Genomic DNA, 18,168 nt, shown 5'->3' with positions numbered 1-18,168 from the left:
AGGGGGGCACAACCTTGGACAGGTTCCTATTGTCAAAGACCCTATCCTTGTCCTTAGGGACAATGCTGCCACCAGTGGGTATAGACCCACTCTCTTTAGGTCGCCTGGCCTTACTCAGTTTCTCTTCCATCAGAGCTACTTCTAGCTCCTGTTTCCTGATTCTCAGCTGAGCTTCCTGCATTCTGGCCTCATGCTCCCTCCTCTGAGGGGTGGTCATCCTTCTCCTGGAGTGACCTTGAGAGCCTCTAGAGGCATGAGAAGCATTAGATTCACCTGAGTGATTCCTTTGCCTCCCAAGCCCCTGGTTAAGTCCACTAGGGAGATCCAATGGTGTGATCCCATTGTCAGTCCCCAGTAGCCTTAAGTTAGCTGGGCCACGTATAACACTTGGCACTGGGCTAGTTCTCCCTTCATCCTCACTACCTTCTGTATCAGTACCCTTCTCACTTTCATCCTCTGTAGTATGAATCTCATCTAAGGGGTGACTATTGGAAAGGGGTACCTCAGTAGCATTTTCAGAAGGGGGGCCTCCTGTTCCAGTCCCTAAGGGGCCTAACTGGGAGGCTTTCCTGAGAGCTTTCTGATCTTCATCAGCCTGTAAAAGCTCCCTGAGTTCAGCAGAGGTAGGGTTCTTGGGCTGTTTAAGGCCCCTGATATTTGCCAACTGCCTGAGCTCATTTTGATTTAGGGAAGCAAAGATGGATGGTGCCCTCTGGGGGTCACTCTCAACAGAGATGGGTACATTGGACCCCTCTGCCCCAGCCATTGCTCTTAAGTGTGGGTGGATGTGTTGCAATCTACCTACACTTGGGTTTTCCTACTAAACCTATCTAGTAGTTGTAGTCAGGGTGTGCTACTCCCTTTGCTCTACAACAACTAAGTTCAGTAGAACTTAAGTATATCTATTCTTGTTTTATATGTACCTAAAGGTACCTGTATGATCTTTCAATTGGTAACAAAGAGATTACAGAGGTAAAACACAGCAAGCTCAAATCCAACCGCTGCTCACCAATGTGAGAAGTTGGCCTGGTATATGATGTTCACTAGTTAAAGTGACCACCTTGTACCATGCCAAGCAACCCTTATGGTGTGGTTGTAAGTCAACCTTTTCGGACCAGCTGCCCTAGTGGTAGCGTAGGCTAAGCAGTCTTTGAGGCTAAACTCGTGAAACGTGTTAAGCAGGCTGTTTTACCAAATGTAAACCCCCTTTATACCAATGAAAGGACACCACACAGATATATATTGAAAATATACATGTATTTATTTCTCAAAGTATCCCCTAGACTCTTTATGAGCACAGGAGCACAAATCGTTAAACAAGAATACGTTAGAATACACAGAAGTTGCACTTTATATGGATAGGCCCTGGTGGCCACTCGAACCATATACTAAAATAGTGGTATAAGTACCACGAACAGAAAAGGGAAAAGGCCTAGGGCCTCTAGAATCGCTGGGCCTACAAGGAGCTAACTTTAGTTAGTGACCAGGAGGTCCACGGGTTGCGTGTGCAGAGCAAATAGTCACACGCGGGCTCCCATAGGTTTTCAATGGGTGCGTAAAAGTTACAAAGTTACTGCAAAAAGGATCTTCCGGATGGACTAGGAACTCAAGATTGGAAACACAGACACTAGAGATGATACTCTACACTTGGGCACCGGAGTGCCAGCTTTACCTCACCCACAGGAAGCGGGTGCATAGGTCTCGAAGTGCGTCGGGTTTCTTCTATCTGTTCAATGGAGCCTGAAGTCAAAGATGCTGCAGGCGGTCGGTCCGGGAGAGATGTGGTGGATCCCAGAGTGGATCGGAGTTGTAGAAGACCTGTAGGCAGAGGGGACAGTGTTCACAGTCACTAGCCAGTGACCAGCGTGGCACCAGGTGGGTACCAGGCGATGTCGGGTGCAAACAGGAGGAAAGGTGCAGCTTGTCTCTGCAGCAACATGGTCCCTGAAGGTCGACGACGTCCAGGAGTCAGTTCACGAGCTGTCCCACGCAGGCTCTCGCTGTCGGCGGTGTCGGCGACTTGATCGAAGCAAACAAGCCTTGGCAAAAGCAATTGTTGTGGAAGACAAAATAAGCTGATGGTTCTGACCAGCAAGGTCAGAGGGACTGCTCCTTTGGAGGGGAGCAAGGGCCAGTCTGGAGCAATCAGACCAGTGGTGTAGTTCTTGAAGTTCGTCACCAAGATGGCCACTAGCCAACGGGCCAGCAACCGGTTAGGCGCGTCGAGTGGCAAAATGCAGAGGGGCCCCACGCAGATCGTGGAGATGCTGGAGGGCTCACCTTTGGTGCAGATGCTGCACGGGTGTTGGGCTTCTCAGGACCCAAAACACAACTTGGAGGGAGCCTCGGTTGTTGCGCTTGCAGCTTGTTGTGGTCTTTTCAAGATGGCTGGCTCCACGTGTCTCGGTGCCTCCACGGGTTCCTTCTTTTCAGGGACTGTGGATCGGGCGGTGAGAGGTCTGGAGGTCCAGGTCTTGTCAGTCTCTGGGCTCGGGCTCCGGCGGGAGGCGGCGGCAAAGCAGACGTTGATTCGCTGGATGGTGCTTGCGTTAGCAAGGTGGTCACTCCCTGACCACAGGGGAGATTGGCTTCAGTCCTCTGTGCGGCAGAGCGTCGAAGTTCCCGTCTTCTTCTTGTAGTTAAGTTGATTCCAGGATGTCTAAAGTCTTAGGACACAGCTCCTACCTTTATTCGTATTCTAGGGGCCGGACTACCTGCTAGGTCCCTCCCTAAGGGTGGGACCAGGAAGGGGGGTGGTTACACCCCCAATCCTTTGTCCAGCTTGCCCCAGGTCCAGGGCTGGTGTGCCCCAGGACCAGTTTGAACTGGCATATGCACCGAGGCTCCTTGTGAGCCTCAGGCATGTCTGGTTCCTTTCAAGCCCTACCTGACCAATACACAAAATCCTGTCTGGGGTGGTGCACGCACCTCCCCTGGCAGGAAACCCTTTGTCCACACCTCCCAAGCTGGAAGGACTCCCAGCAGCAGGAGGGCAGACTTGAGTCTGTGGTGGCAGCATCCATTTTGTGGAGCTGAGGCTATGTCTGATTTTACCCGGGTTTCAGGTACTGTACATGTCGTGTCCCTCTAGAAGGGTGGAATGCTAACCCCGTCGCCAGAATTGGTGAGGGGTTAGTATTCCAATTCGTATGACACCTTACTCGACATGTTTTGATAAAGCCAAACCAAAGATAGCATTTAACCGCGAGGTTCATAATGCACTTAAGAGTATATGGTATGACGATATCTGGAAACAGTAGAAGGAAGTGGTTCCGACCACTGCAGACAGGCTCAGCTCATGCCAGAGCACCATCTCACATGGAACCAAGCACTCTGCCTTCAGGATTGTCAAGGCCTGCCATAGGAGTGGCTGATAGGTTACCATGTGTTCCATTTAAGGTTAGGTATAGGTATACTACACCTAAGTAAGAGGTGGTTACACCAACTTACCCCAGCTGAGTGATCAGCCAGTTGTGTCAAATTTGTTAGGCCAGGCCAGGGGTGGCACAATACATGCTTCAGCCCCTGGTAGGCCTTAGATACACCAATGCCCTGGGTACCTAGTGTACACTGGTACAGGGGCTCACAGGGTGATCCACTTCCAATTGGTTATGCACCTAGGGTGCATAGTGTAAATTTAGTAGAGAGAACAGCAGGCTGGGGGTCTGATTGGCAGGCCCACAGCCTCAATATGTCAAAAACCAGTGAAGCAAAAAGCAAAAATTTGGGGTGACCATAGGATAGCAGACCCTAATCTCCTACACAATCCATACCCTTGAGTGACAGCTGTCAATGAGGAACTGAAAGTGCTATCTATTGCACCATGATTGTCAACTGCATTACTCATGTTAACATCTAAGAGACATCAGCAATAGCATTTACCCATCTCATTGCAGAGGATGAACCCTCATCTCCTTGCCAGCATGCTGGACTGGACTTCAGAAATGATGGGGATGATGACAACATGCCCAACCATAGACTGGGATACCTTCCAAGAACTCCTGGACTCCATCAGGACACCCTCTCCGGACACAGGGAGGGTCAGCAGCATCATGGCTTCTCCACATACCCCATTTACCAATCAACAGGCACCACCTGCCACCCCACCCAGAACCCTGGACACTGAGGACCCACAAATTATCTTCCAATGTACTGCAGAAGGAGTCCAGGGAGAGTTGGTAGAGCAGGTGCAGACAGGGAGGAAGACAGTGACAGCCACCCTAGAGGGAGTCTGTGAATGCCTCAGTCCCCATAGAGACAACACTGGCGCCATCAGAGGCACCTTCTCTCTGCTTCGTGGCATCCAGCAGTTCCTAGCTGACATCGCTGGTGTCATGAGGTAGAGTCATGAACAACTGCCCTGCCAAAGTGGCACCAGCGAGGTGGCCAATCAGCTGGGGGCAATGAGAACCATCTTGGAGTCTGTGGTGTTGAAGCAGCACTCCCACTTTGCTGCCATGGCTGCCTACCACTGTGATGTTGCTTCTGTGTTGCAAAACTAGCAGATCCTCCTCGCTGCTGTGCTGCCTCATGTGTTGAACACAGATGAATGCTGCTACAGGCATGGGATCCATATATTCCACCCTTGATGTGTGTGTTTTTCCCTCAGCTGCCACACCTACAACACCACCCTCCCAGGAGACAGCACACACATAAGAGGAGAAGAGATGCCACTCTCCCTCTTTCCAATAAAGAAGTCTCCAGCAGCATTTATCTGTGCTACATACCCAGTTTCCCATTTGACCTGTGCTTATAAACATGTAAGGGAACATCTGCTGCCACTATCCTTATTTTGACGTGACAATGTTCACATTGACCATTTGTTGACTGTCAAAGTGGCCTTTCCTCCTTAATGACATTGTGGTCATCCTCCAAACTGACACACTCCTCTCCTCCACATGTCCCTTGACATGTTCCACACATGGACTCTGTCTGGACATCCTCTGACTCTAAACTTATTTTGGGGTTGTTGTACAATGAACTTTACCTGTGAGATGCTTCAACATTTGCACATGTAGATAAATGCACTGAGAATTACCTGTGTGTTGTCTGTCTCTAGGAGTCCGGACCATGTTGACCATTGGCCATTCTGTGAGGCAAATACACTAGCTGCATACAAAAGGGACATATTTTTGAGGAGTCAGTGACAATACTAGGCAGTGAGAGTGTATCATATTTGGTGAACACTATTTGTGCATTGACTAGCAAGTGTTCAATCAAGGTTGCAAGCATGAAGTTCATCTAGTGTCATGCAGTCAATGTCAATGGTGAATTAAGTCACTCACAGGTTCCAGTTCAACCCATGGTTACTAGAAAGCATACAACATTGGGCTGAAAAGTAAATGCTGCAAATGTGACTGGGTATTGGGCAGCCATCAGTTGTGAGTCCAAAACCTGCAAACTGGGCAAATGTTTTTGCCCACAACATCCCTCCAAAGCAAGTTGCATGACATACCCACACAGAGATATCGTAAGTGAACACTTAATTTGCACTGTGTACAATTTCCATCATGATTGCCATGTCCACTGCTCAAAAATGTCTGACAGATGATGTAAATTCATGGCTAACCAGACAGATCCCTGTACATATGTAAGATACCTACTCACACATGTTGTCAAACCCTGGTAGCAAAGACATATGCATGTACATAACATTACCAGAGCACACATGCTAACTCCTACACAGTAAATCATTATGTTGCCCTGTATGTAGCACACAATGACATTTAATGTCAACATAAAAGTAAAAAAATATAAAGCTAACTACCCTATACTAACTATTCGAACCTAATCTACACTAACGTATCCTACCTACTATATAAAACTACCTTAACTTAACCTACCTTACTCTACAAATTTAGCACAACATGATAAAAATCAACCTCCCACCCCCCTTAAGACACGTCTTCATGCAAGGACAACATTAACTACACCTAAACATCAACTACCTACACATAGAATCCTAAACAAACATATTTTTTTAAAATACATTATAGATTTTTTTTTACATATGAATTACATCATCCCCCACTCCAAAAAATCATAAAAGCATCTCTACCCACTATAAATCTAACCTACCCCTAGGAAACCCCTAAGACCACTATCCCTTCACTATCACTATCAGTATCCAAACCTAACCTAAGCTATAAAAACATTATGTACAACATCAAAATTATGTATTGGGGAAGGGCAGGAAGGGTCCCTGATGCTATGGTGGCTTGGGTCTTCCCACTGTGTGCTTAATCTCATGGAGGAGTGTCAAAGCCTTGTCCATTTTGTTCTTATTTATGCCATAGAGATTTGCCACAGTAATATGTTCAATGTCTGCAAAGTTACATGTATTGTCTCACAATATAGTGTAACTGATATGGCAAGGACCCATATCAGGATGCATTGCTAACTATACTGAACACTTTGCAGGTATGACATGCAACAATGGACGCTCCATAAGTACCTCACATCATAGGCATTTGTAACCTTTCATATCTGAAGTGCTTTCATATCACCGCTCATTACATGCTCCCAATAATATGTGCAACTGACATGAATTCTGAATTCTTCAAAACCACATCCATGTTCAGACGTATATCCACTACCACATATATTCGCATAGTCTGCCACTGTGATCATGGCTCACCTGTCAAGCCATTATCGTGTGGTCCATTCCAGATTGGCAAAGTGTACTCCTTGACAGTATTCAGAGGCAGATAGATATGCAATACTTAATGTCCACTTTTCCTGATGTATTTATCTTTATGGAATCGTTTATTTGTGATAGGGATGCTCATTAAATCTGGCAGGTCACACAGTATCTGACATCACACTCAATCCTTGCACCACACAATTGGCATTGATCAAGGCACTCACCGTTGAAGATATCAATGTGTGTATGATGGGGTGTCCAACTACAAGATATTACATGTAAAACACATCAGTAAACTTAGAACTCATAGTTGATATGCAACAGAAGCACAGTGCATATGCATAACTATTAGCTATGTAACCCTTCAGGTTGTAAGTAATAAAATGACACAGTTGACATGCCTGAATGATACACAAACCTCATTACTACCAAATTTCACTAATGTAGCTGACTTTGATAATTCTCTGCACCTTTATAAATCACATACAATACAGAGCAAGGTATGGCAATAGCCAAGCCCTCTTAAATGCTGAAACCAGGAACTGAGTACGCTACATAAATCTCACATCACGCATACCTGTTCCCTAAGTTAGGAGAGTTCTGTACCTGTCAGTGCTGCTTTGTGCATGATATTGTTCACAAATGTTCCATGCATCCCTAAGTTTTAAAAAGCATAATTGAACAATAGCACATATGGGATAGGTTGAGATGTGTCATATTCAGGCTAGCATTACCTTGGATACATGACCATGTAAGTGGGCTCCGATCTGACATACATGGGCCTCTCATACTAGAGGCATGTGCTAGGTGAGTCTCATATGTAAGGACAGCTCCAGTGCCTCAGGCCTCAAAATCGCCCCCATGAGGTCATGAAAAGATAGCATGTGGGATTTGCTAAGCATTCAGAGGTATGCAGTCAGTCAAGCCAGTGCAAAGCACAGTGTAGCTATAGTAGACATAAAGGAGCCATACCTTTTACATAAGAAATGCTGTTCAAGACCAGTGATATGTGTTTTACCACATTCAGAGTTTAGATAAGCAGTGTAAGCAATGGCAGGCCTCATTAATGCTCGACAACCCAGTGGAGTTATGCCAAGGAGGACCATCCACACAACACTATGGGCCTTATGACAATGTAAGAAGTAACATCCCAGCAGTGCAAGAGTCTTGGAAATAGGCTTCATTGTGTGTAAATTATGTTCTGTAATGGCCCATCATCACTGTACCTGACAAATGCCTCTTGTGAAATAAACAGATATGGAGCAGATCTGCACTACCTGGTCTGTCATCATATGAGTTGTCTGGATTTGCTATGTGCATGTACACCAGCACAGTGCTTCCCTGGGACTCATTTGTATCACCTACAGGGACACAAATAGTTGTGTGGTACGCACCGTGTCACAGATAACACTGGTGCACAGATTGTGCCAGCACTATAGCCACGGCATTTCCTGCTTTTGCATGGGGACATGGCTAATTTTAGCCAAAAGTCATGTGAGCCATACTTAATGTTACCACAAATCATCAATGGGTACATGAGACACATAGGATAGCAGGCAAATCATTTATACATATCAGTTGCTCCACCAACTTCTATGCCAACTAATCAAGGAAGCCAGACTCCCTGCCGACCACATCGGCCCAGTGATGTTTTAGCTGCTGGGTGTTGTGGTCTAGCACGAACATCCTCCGCATCTGAAGGGTATACACTCCCAGTGGACCTTCACAGGTAGCCTTGAATGACAAGGCCCCCTCTGGCTCCCATGGCAGGCAGGAATTGTGTGATCAGTCACAGGAAGCTCCCAAACTCCTGATCAATCATGGGGTGAGACCAACTCTTCCATAGCATGAGTCAACCCAAATTATACCACCAAACAAATCTGATCCACAAAATCCGAATACTACCCCTATACCAAAAATATACCCCAAAAGGCAAACACCCGACAGCACACAGGACAATACACAACAATATACAACAATTAAGCACAAAAAGGACTTCAGGGACACGACAGGGACAGCAGAAATGACAAACCAGCTCCAATCACACCAAAACCACTCTCCAGCACAACCAATCACCAGCACTCCCAAGCTCAGACGGAAAAACTGTGACTTAAAGTGAAAATGAAAGTAACTTAACAGTTCTTGGTTTGCAGCTTTCAAAATCCATTACATCACTTCCCTTTATCCATTACTTCCATACCTGGGCAGATGTGTCACATTTTCAGCTGAAGAGTTCTTTTATTTTACACTGCCAGTCAATGCATCGATTTCATCAAGGCCTGACAAGGCATAATGCGGTTTTTAGTAAGCATCGGCTGGTAAGCGTCATTTTTGGCTGACGTGAAGGCTGGAAAAACATGCTTAATGGTCATGACTCATTGGGTCAAAAGTGCTTTTTGTTGGATTTGGATGTGCAATGCATGTAATAATGCACAGGGATTGTAGTGTTGGGTGTCAATAGTGGAGTTGACCTGTTTACAGTCTTTGCAGGTTTTACTATGTGTGATGAGAGTGAAAATATATGTTGGTTCATCCTGTTCAGGGATCATACTAAGCATAGTGCCCAAACGCTGTGGTAGCACAAGTACTCACCTTACCAGAGGTGCCCTGTGTGCTAAATTAGTCTTAGCGCCCACTGACATTGTATTAGCATCCCTCAGGTATGTGACAGACTACCACTGCCATGGGGTCAGTGCAACCTCATCTAGGACAGCTCAGCATACTGCCAAACAGCGCCATGTCCTACAGTGGAGGCATCAGCCTGTGGGAAAATTTGGGAGTGTGCAGTGATTGGCTGGACCCATTTGGAAGGGGATGTATGGATGGCACCATTTGATTGTTTGAGTATTTGACATTCATATCCAAGGGCCATAGCCAACAGGAAAGTTGCAGTGTCATCATTTGTAGCCAACATGCTCCTCAATCATGCTCATTGTGTTATGGTAGATCACCATGCATGACTTGGCATGAACTCCTACACATTGCTGATAGTAAGGCTGCGTAACTCACACCATACCTCCACTCTGCATCAAGGAGGTGTTGCTTGTGCATAGCAGTGGGTTTTCACATTCTACACTGTCGCACTGGCAATGTATAGTATGTATAATTTGTATGTGTGATAGGAGATCACCTAATGGATTTGACATGTGGATATAGTTATTGATGTAGCATATGTAGACTGTAGTTTTGGGAATGTGTTCCCCTGCACATACTGTGTTGAACACTTCAAAGTTATCATACTATGAGTGACCTCTACTATCGGCCACAAGTATGAGGCTGGACAAATGGCTAGCAGCAGGAGCCACACACACACACACACAGTCATTATACACTATCAACATTACCACACCATGTTAATTATGGCTTGCAGTGGATGACTATCTGCTACAGGTAGTTGGCGTGCACAATATTTAATTTGTACCAGATTATGTCAATGCTGTTTGTTACACATAGCTACATATATTATGTGTGTGACAATAAGTAGCAGGTCAAATGTTAATGTTTAGATGTTTACTGTGACTATGGGATCAAATGCAAACACAGTAGTACTGCTCATGTATTTATTTACAAATAGATTAACAATGTTAGATCTTTCATCATTGTGTGATATCATATACATCCCTCGTGCTTCTGCGAAGACATTGTTGATGATGTTGTCCCTCCGCTGAGTTGCGGGAACTGATGGTACAGGTCGATGAGGCTCCTCATCTTCCTACTCCTCATCATCCTACAGTTCCTGCTCCCCATTGTCATAAGCACATAGCACATTTGTCCTTACACATATGTTGTGCAATATGGAGCACATCAATATGATTTTGCACACCATATGTGTTAAGTGTAGCAATCTGCCCCCAGATATGTCAAGGCTCCGGAAGCGGGATTTTAAAACTTGAAATGTCCGCTCAATGATGGACTTGGTGGTACATAGGGCATGATTTTAGGTCCACAGGGCTTTTGTTTGTAGGCTTTTCAGAGGAGTCATGACCCACAGCAGCAGAGCCTATCCTTGGTCCACTGCGAAGGAAGGAGGTGTATAATTAGTTAAGAGTCTTGACAAGGGATAGCCCAAAATTCATATCCATTCTGTGGTGCGTCCTGATTAAATCATACATCTTGCTTACTGTAAAAGTCATGCTATGGCATTGTGTGGCATACACACAAGTAGGTATTGGAAATGACTGACACTGTGCTACACATACAGGTGTGTTGCCCTATGTAATGCACTTACTATTTACCATACTGGTGAGTTCCAATGTCATGCAGGTGATGATTTGTCACCAGTATTGGTAGTCAATTTACCATTGAGTAGCACATCTCACATTCTACTATTGTGTCTATTATTGGCTACTATTGCCATTCCTGAACTGATATCTGTCGGATTTGACAACATGTAACGCGAGTCAATGATGTTCAATGTGTACTGCTATGGGAAGGATAGTGAGTGGATATCAATGCGGGACATGATAGTATACACATGGCAGTGCACAGTGTCCACTATGGTGACAGTACACAAGGGGTTAGAGATATGTGTAAATTGTGCGATGTACAGTGCAACTGATAGACTAACTACACTATAATACTACACTTCTTGTGGACTGTGTAGGCAATATTTGGTATTTTTTTGGTATTTATGTATTTGATTTTATAAGGTAATTAAAACCATTGCATTACATAAATCATCAGAAAGAAAAAGACATCACAATTCATAAAACAGGTTCTGGAAAAGTGCAATAGTTAAAATGCAAGCATTTGTCTAGGGGCTTCTTATCATGTTTTAAATTGGGCGTTACTTTTTGGGTAGTCCCATAGGAAAGTGTCACCTTGCTGGCTTCAAGGCTTGCTTTAATTTGTTTTCTTTTTGCTGATGATCTTTTTCTTATCAAGTACTTGTACTTGGCAACTGTTTAGAGGAATAGACTTTCGCTGGCCTGTATTTAAAAAAGTCCAGTATCAGAGTTTGAACACTTCGAGGGCTAGGTCGGGGGTCCAGGCCAGGGTACATAGCACCCCTGATAGTTTGTACAAATCTTCCACAGCGAGCCAGGATGTAAGGTTCTTTTTGTGTAAAGCATAAAGCGGAGGCTTCCTGGCAGGTGGTTACTTTTTCTCTAATGCAAAGGTCTCTTTCAGTTGCTAAAGTTGCGCAGCAGCACAGGAGATGCAGCCATGACTCTCGTTTGTATTTACACAGGCAGCATGCTCCTCCCGTATTTTGATCTGCCCAAGCTTAGCTGAAGTCCGTGATTGGAAGTGCCAGAAGCTGCATGTACATGATATCTCTTCTGGCCTTACGGTTGAGCAGGGCAGTAAGATAAGGCCGGGGTTTATTTATTAAATATGAATCATTCAGCGTTATCTGGAAAGGTGATGTTTTTAATGATGCGTGGTCTTGCTGATAAGAAACTTGTTGGACTTGTTTGTTGATACACGTTTTACAGGTGGTAGAGGAAATGCAACGCAGAGCAAGTGCTGATTTGTTTATTGCAACAGAATCCATGGCTTTCGTTAGCTGCATGTTCCATGGGGAATCAGTTTTTTCAAATATATCTTGGAGGCAGCTTTTTAAAGTATCCCCCAGGGATTTTAAGATTCGAATGTAATATTTTAAAAAGTTGGCCTCGAAGGTTAGTGATTGTTTGACTAACCCGAACTCCAGTCTAAGTCTCGCCCTTGAAAGATGTTTTGTTAGTTGAAAAATTCTTTTGTAGGCCACACACTGAGCCCGCTCTAAGGCTTCGAAACAAGTGCCCAGAAATGCTTGGTGCCCGTACGAGAGTGCTGGGAGAAGTGAGGCCTAAATGACTTTTCTGGTGGACTCTGCTGACGGACTATCTAGCTTGTTGTTCAATGTCGTTAAGCCATACGTTATAGCCGTCGATTTCTGAGTCAAATTCCTTTTGACAGCAGTAGGTTTTGCTGTTTCTGTGAACTATATACCCAACTACTTATAATTCTGCACTGTGGTAACTTTCCTGAGGCCAATTGTGCATGTAATACGTTTTTTTGTGTCTTAGCCGGCCTACTACTATAATCTTGGTTTTATCTGGATTAATGGTGAGGTAGTTGGATGTACAGTAATCATGAAAACTGGTCAGTGCTCGTTGGAGGCCCACTTTGGTATGATCCATGATGACTATATCATCTGCATACTGAAGAATATGTAGAGGGCGATTTCCTAGTCGGGGAGGAACCAGGCATCTATTGACGAGAGCCTTTCTCAGATCGGCAGTATACAGGTTAAAAAAAACGTGAGTGAGCACTAACCCTGGGCGTAGTTCGCGAAGTAGCACTTCGCGAAGCTACGCAAAGTGAAGTTCGCACTACGCGAGCTACGCGTAGCACTTCGCGAACTGCGTAGTAACATGTTCGCACTGTGCAAGATGTTGTTTTCAATGATTGCACAGTGCGGCACTGTGCAATCATTGAAAATGGCATCTTGCACAGTGCAAACTGGTAGTTTCTCATCGCGAGCGGTCGCGAGCATACGCGACCCCTCGCAATGAGAAACCTGACGTCCTCGCGTTGGGAATCTCGCCGGGAGATTTATTTTCCATGCTCGCGATCGCCAACTTGATGTTGCTGATCGCGAACAAGGAAAAAGTCTCGCCGGGATGTCATTTTGCTTCCTCGCGGTCGCCAACTTGACGTTGAGGACCGCGAGCAAGCAAAAAATGACCGCAGCACTACGCAACACTACGCTACGCGTGTTCGCACTGTGCTACGTGCAGTTCGCGTAGTGCAAAGTAGCGCGAACTTCGCAAACTACGCGAGCGTAGCGTAGTGCTTCGCCCAGGCTTAGTGAGCACACAACCTTGTTTCAAACCACCAGTAGTGTAGGTTTTGGCCGAGAGAGACGAGGGACCTGTTTTCCCCTGTACCCAGGTTTCTGAATAGAGGGAAATTATAGCTGTTAAAAGTGAGGATGGAATGCCCCAGTTCACTAGTTTCTTCCACAACTATCAACCTTATCAAAGGCTGCAGTTAAATCAACAAAGCAGCAAAAGAGTGGAGGTTGATGCCGCTCGGTTGCATAGTGACAAAGGGCAGATAATGCGATTATATTGTCAGTCGTTGTGGCACCTCCTCGGAAGCCTGTTTGAAAGAAAGGGAGCAACTAATTTTCTTCGGCCCAATTTTCTGGTTTTTTTAAGAGAATGCGTGCAAATGCTTTAGCTTACAGGTCTAACAGGGCTATTAAATGATAGTTGTTTGGATTGAGCCAATCTCGTTTTTTATAAATCGGGCATAGTATTGATCCCTTCCAAGCTTCTGGGGTTTTTCCGAGGGTATAAGCGATGTTAAATAGTGGCGTCAATAACATTGCCCAGCCCTCTGGAGCAGATTGAAAGATCCCCACAGGGAGGCCATTTGAGCCCGGCGACCCACTTGATTTCATAGATTTTATTAATCTTGTAATATCCCTTGGTTGAGTTAGGGTTTGATCTTCACCTGTGTTCAATGGGACTGGGGCCATAGTGGGTGTAAGATTGAGTGTCTGGAACTATGTTCTCACATGATTCTCCCAGTCAGGGGCTGAGACCGCATTTGTCCTCGGGGGGTCCAAGAGATTTTAATCTGTTCACATACTTCCAGAAACAAGCTAAAGATCCTTCTTTAAGCATTGTGAATAACTTTTTCCATTCCTCATCTTGCTGAGCGTGTTTCAGTGTAGGCTATATTTCCACATGATTCAGTGTCTAGGGTTTTGTGGATGTGCTGGCAGAACCTGTGCAGCATTACTCCAAGAGAGGCACATTATTCCTGTGATAACTGTGTTGTTGGCTGCCATGGGAGATGTAGTTTGCACATGAGGCTGCATCTTGCTGCACAGTCTAGGGCGGCCTTGGATGAATGGTATAGTGGTTTGTACGAAAAACAAATGGTGTGCACATAGGTGGTGATGTGTGTATATGATAAGTGATATAATGTAGCATGATATACATTATCGTGTGAGGTTAATAAATGGCACTATTTCTCAGTTTCACAGGTCAAGGATACATCTCACGCCTCATGACCATGGGATTTACATATGGATACACTGACTAGAGACAGGGATTGCCTTGCTTCATCAGGGTGTTTGGACTCTTCAATTTACAAGGTGTTGCATTTGTGAGGGTCTTAGACACTGTAGAATGCACACACAGGCCCTAATTTAGCAGGTGTTGAGACTGGGCAGCAATGGATGTAATATGGCTGTGCTGACCTGCATCCAAAGTGAAGGGGTGGAATCTGCCTTTTTCCTAACATACAGCACATCCACGGTTTGTACGCATACGCATCATCACATGGTAGTGAGTAGTGCCAACACCCCCCTTGCACCATGGTGCATGTGTGTCAGCTTAGTGTTCTCACATGGCGTCATGTTTAAGGAACACATTCAATCACCAAACACACACAATCTATGCAATTCTATCCTTCTATGTGTCCTGTGGAATGCAGGACACATAGTAATTGGACACAACAAAGAGACATTGTTAGACGGACCGGGAGGGTCGGCCGAGGACAATGGGAGAGGTCTCCGGGGAGAGCCGTCTCCAGCGATCGTACAGATAAATAACTTCCCCCCCACAGACAGACACCACACAAGGAGAAGATTCAGCGTTCTTTATAGGCAATTTCTTACGGTACGATGAAATGGTACAAGGAGGTCTGGACTCAGGAGTCCCCTCGATTCAAGTCTCTCAATGTGGGGAAAGGGGGTAGCGGGACAGTCTGGGTACCAGTCTGGTAGTTGAGGTGGTATGGTGGTTAGCTCACAATCCTCGAGCTCGGTGTTCTAGCTGGGACGGACCGCGGCAGCGCCAGCAGGTCCCGGTGAAGATGGTCGATACACGGTCCGCGGCAGCGCCAGCAGGTCCCGGTGAAGATGGTCGGTACACGGTCCGCGGCAGCGCCAGCAGGTCCCGGTGAAGATGGTCGTTACAACGGGCCGCGGCAGCGCCAGCAGGTCCCGACGAGGATGGATGTTGCAGAAGGCCGCGGCAGCGCCAGCAGGCAGGGCGATAGTTCACAAGGTAGGGCTACGGCAGCGCCAGTAGTCCGTCAAGGCTGAGTTCTCTCGGTGTCTCTCGACTCCAGGATACAACTGTCGTCCTGCTCCGGAGCTGCCCTAGTTATAGGTCTGGCGCCCTTTGATGTCCGGACCCTCGCACTTGGAGGTCGGAGGGCCCGGGATGAAGGTGTCCAGACACCCAGCAGGGGGTGGAGCCAGTGCCTGGGGGAGCTGGAGGCGATCGGCACCTGGCGGGGGAGAGCCCTTGACGCTACGTTCTCCCATTGACCTGCCAAGTGGTCCGCTCACCTCCTGGGTGGATGGTGGTGCCGGGATGTCGGGGCCGGCCAGGCCCAGGGTTAGGGTCGGGTGGAGGCCACGCGGCCTCGTGGTGCAGGGCCCAAGATGGCGGCTTGAGCCGGCCGGGGGAGCCGGTGGTGGCTCGGTCCCGTGATACATGGAGGTCCGGGGTCAGGAGTTCCGTCGGGGGACGGGGTGCAGGTGATTCTTGTGGGTCACGCCTGGCGGGCCGGGGCTTGGGCCCTGTCGTGCGGGGAGGGAGCAAGCCCTTCGTGTGGCCTGTCCAACATGCGTCCCCCCCAGCTGAAGGCGGGGAGAGTCACCCATCTTCCTGGGGACTCTCCTCGTCGAGGCGGAAAAAGCGTGACAGGCCATCTGCGTTGGCGTGGTCTTGGCCCGGTCGATGTTCCACGGTGAAGTCCATTCCCTGCAGGGAGATGGACCAGCGCAATAGTTTTGGGTTCTCCCCCCGCATCTGCATCAGCCACTGCAGGGGTCGATGGTCAGTTTGTACCCGGAAGTGGGTACCGAAGAGATAGGGCCGGAGCTTTTTGAGGGCCCCACCACTGCGAAGGCCTCCCTCTCGATTGTGCTCCAGCGCTGTTCTCGGGCCAGGAGACGTCTGCTGATGAAGGCCACCGGCTGGTCATGACCCTCGGGGTTCAGCTGGGAAAGAACTGCTCCGATGCCGTGGTCGGAGGCGTCTGTCTGTACAATGAATTCCTGACTGTAATCGGGGGCCTGGAGCACAGGGGCAGTGCACAGGGCGGCCTTCAGCTTTTCGAAGGCCGCTTGACAGTCAGGGGTCCAGTTAATCCGCTTCGGCTGGTTTTTGGACGTGAGACCCGTGAGGGGCCCCACAATGCTGCCGTAGTCCCTCACGAACCGCCGGTAGTAGCCGGTGAGCCCCAAGAAGGCTCGGACCTCGGTCTGGGTGACGGGGGGCTGCCAGGACTGGATGGCAGTAATTTTAAGTTGTAGCGGGGCCACCAGCCCGCTTCCCACCTGGTGCCCGAGGTAGGTCACGGACCCTTGACCAATTTGGCATTTGCCGGCCTTAATCGTGAGGCCGGCCCGCTGGAGGGCCTGCAGGACCTCTTGGAGGTGGAGGAGGTGGTCGGACCAGTGGCGGCTGTACACAGCGATATCGTCCAGGTAGGCGGCGCTGAACTCTTCGAGCCCCGCCAAGACCTGGTTCACTAGACGTTGAAAAGTAGCGGGGGCATTCTTCATGCCGAAGGGCATGACCTTGAAGTGGTAGTGGCCATCGGGGGTAGAGAAGGCGGACCGTTCCTGAGCCCGGGGTGTGAGACCGATCTGCCAGTAGCCCGCTGTTAGGTCGAAGATGCTGAGGTAGCGGGCGACCCCCAGCCGGTCGATCAATTCATCCGCTCGGGGGATAGGATGAGCGTCGGTCCGGGTGACAGCGTTCAAGCCCCGGTAGTCGACGCAGAATCTCAGTTCAGGTGTGGTGCCGGGGGCAGCGGCTTTGGGGACCAGTACAACCGGGCTGGCCCAGGGGCTGTCCGAGGGCTCGATGACCCCGCTCGTGAGCATTTTGGCCACTTCCTCTTGGATGCAGGCCCGTACCCGATCTGGCACGCGGTAGGCCCGGTGTCGGATAGGGGGACTGTCCCCGGTGTCCACGTCGTGCAAGCACCAAGGGGTGATCCCGGGGGTGAGGGAGAACAGTGTAGTGAACCGCAGCAGGAGGTCCCGGCAGCCCTGGCGTTGCTCTGGGGTGAGGGCATCGGAGAGCCGGACCCCGTTCACGGAGCCGTCGTTCTCCTGAGTCTTCAGGAGATCCGGGAGGGGTTCGGAGTCTTCTTCCGCCCCACTGTCCGTAGCCATCAGGAGGCTGAGTTCTGAGCGCACAAAGTGTGGTTTGAGTCTGTTGGTGTGGAGGACCCGGAGGGGGTTCCGGGGGGTCCCCATGTCGATGAGGTAAGTGACGGGGCTTTTGCGCTCGACCACTTTGAAGGGCCCCGTCCACTTATCTTGTAAGGCACATGGTTCGGTGGGGGACATCACCCACACTTGTTGACCAGGTTCGAACTCGACGGAGGAGGCATTGTGATCGTACCATTTTTTCATGTCCTCCTGACTGGTCTCGAGGTTCGCCTTGGCCATCTCCCTGAAGCGCCGGGTCTGATTGCGTAGGGCCAGGAGGTACTTGAAGACGTCTGGAGGGGTCTTTAGGGGGGCCATCTCCCACCCTTCTTTGACCAGGCTG

This window comes from Triturus cristatus, chromosome 3_1 (assembly GCF_964204655.1).
Source record: "Triturus cristatus chromosome 3_1, aTriCri1.1, whole genome shotgun sequence".
Lineage (NCBI taxonomy): Eukaryota > Metazoa > Chordata > Amphibia > Caudata > Salamandridae > Triturus > Triturus cristatus.
The sequence above is the reverse complement of the archived record's forward strand: the minus strand, read 5'-3'. Positions refer to the sequence as shown.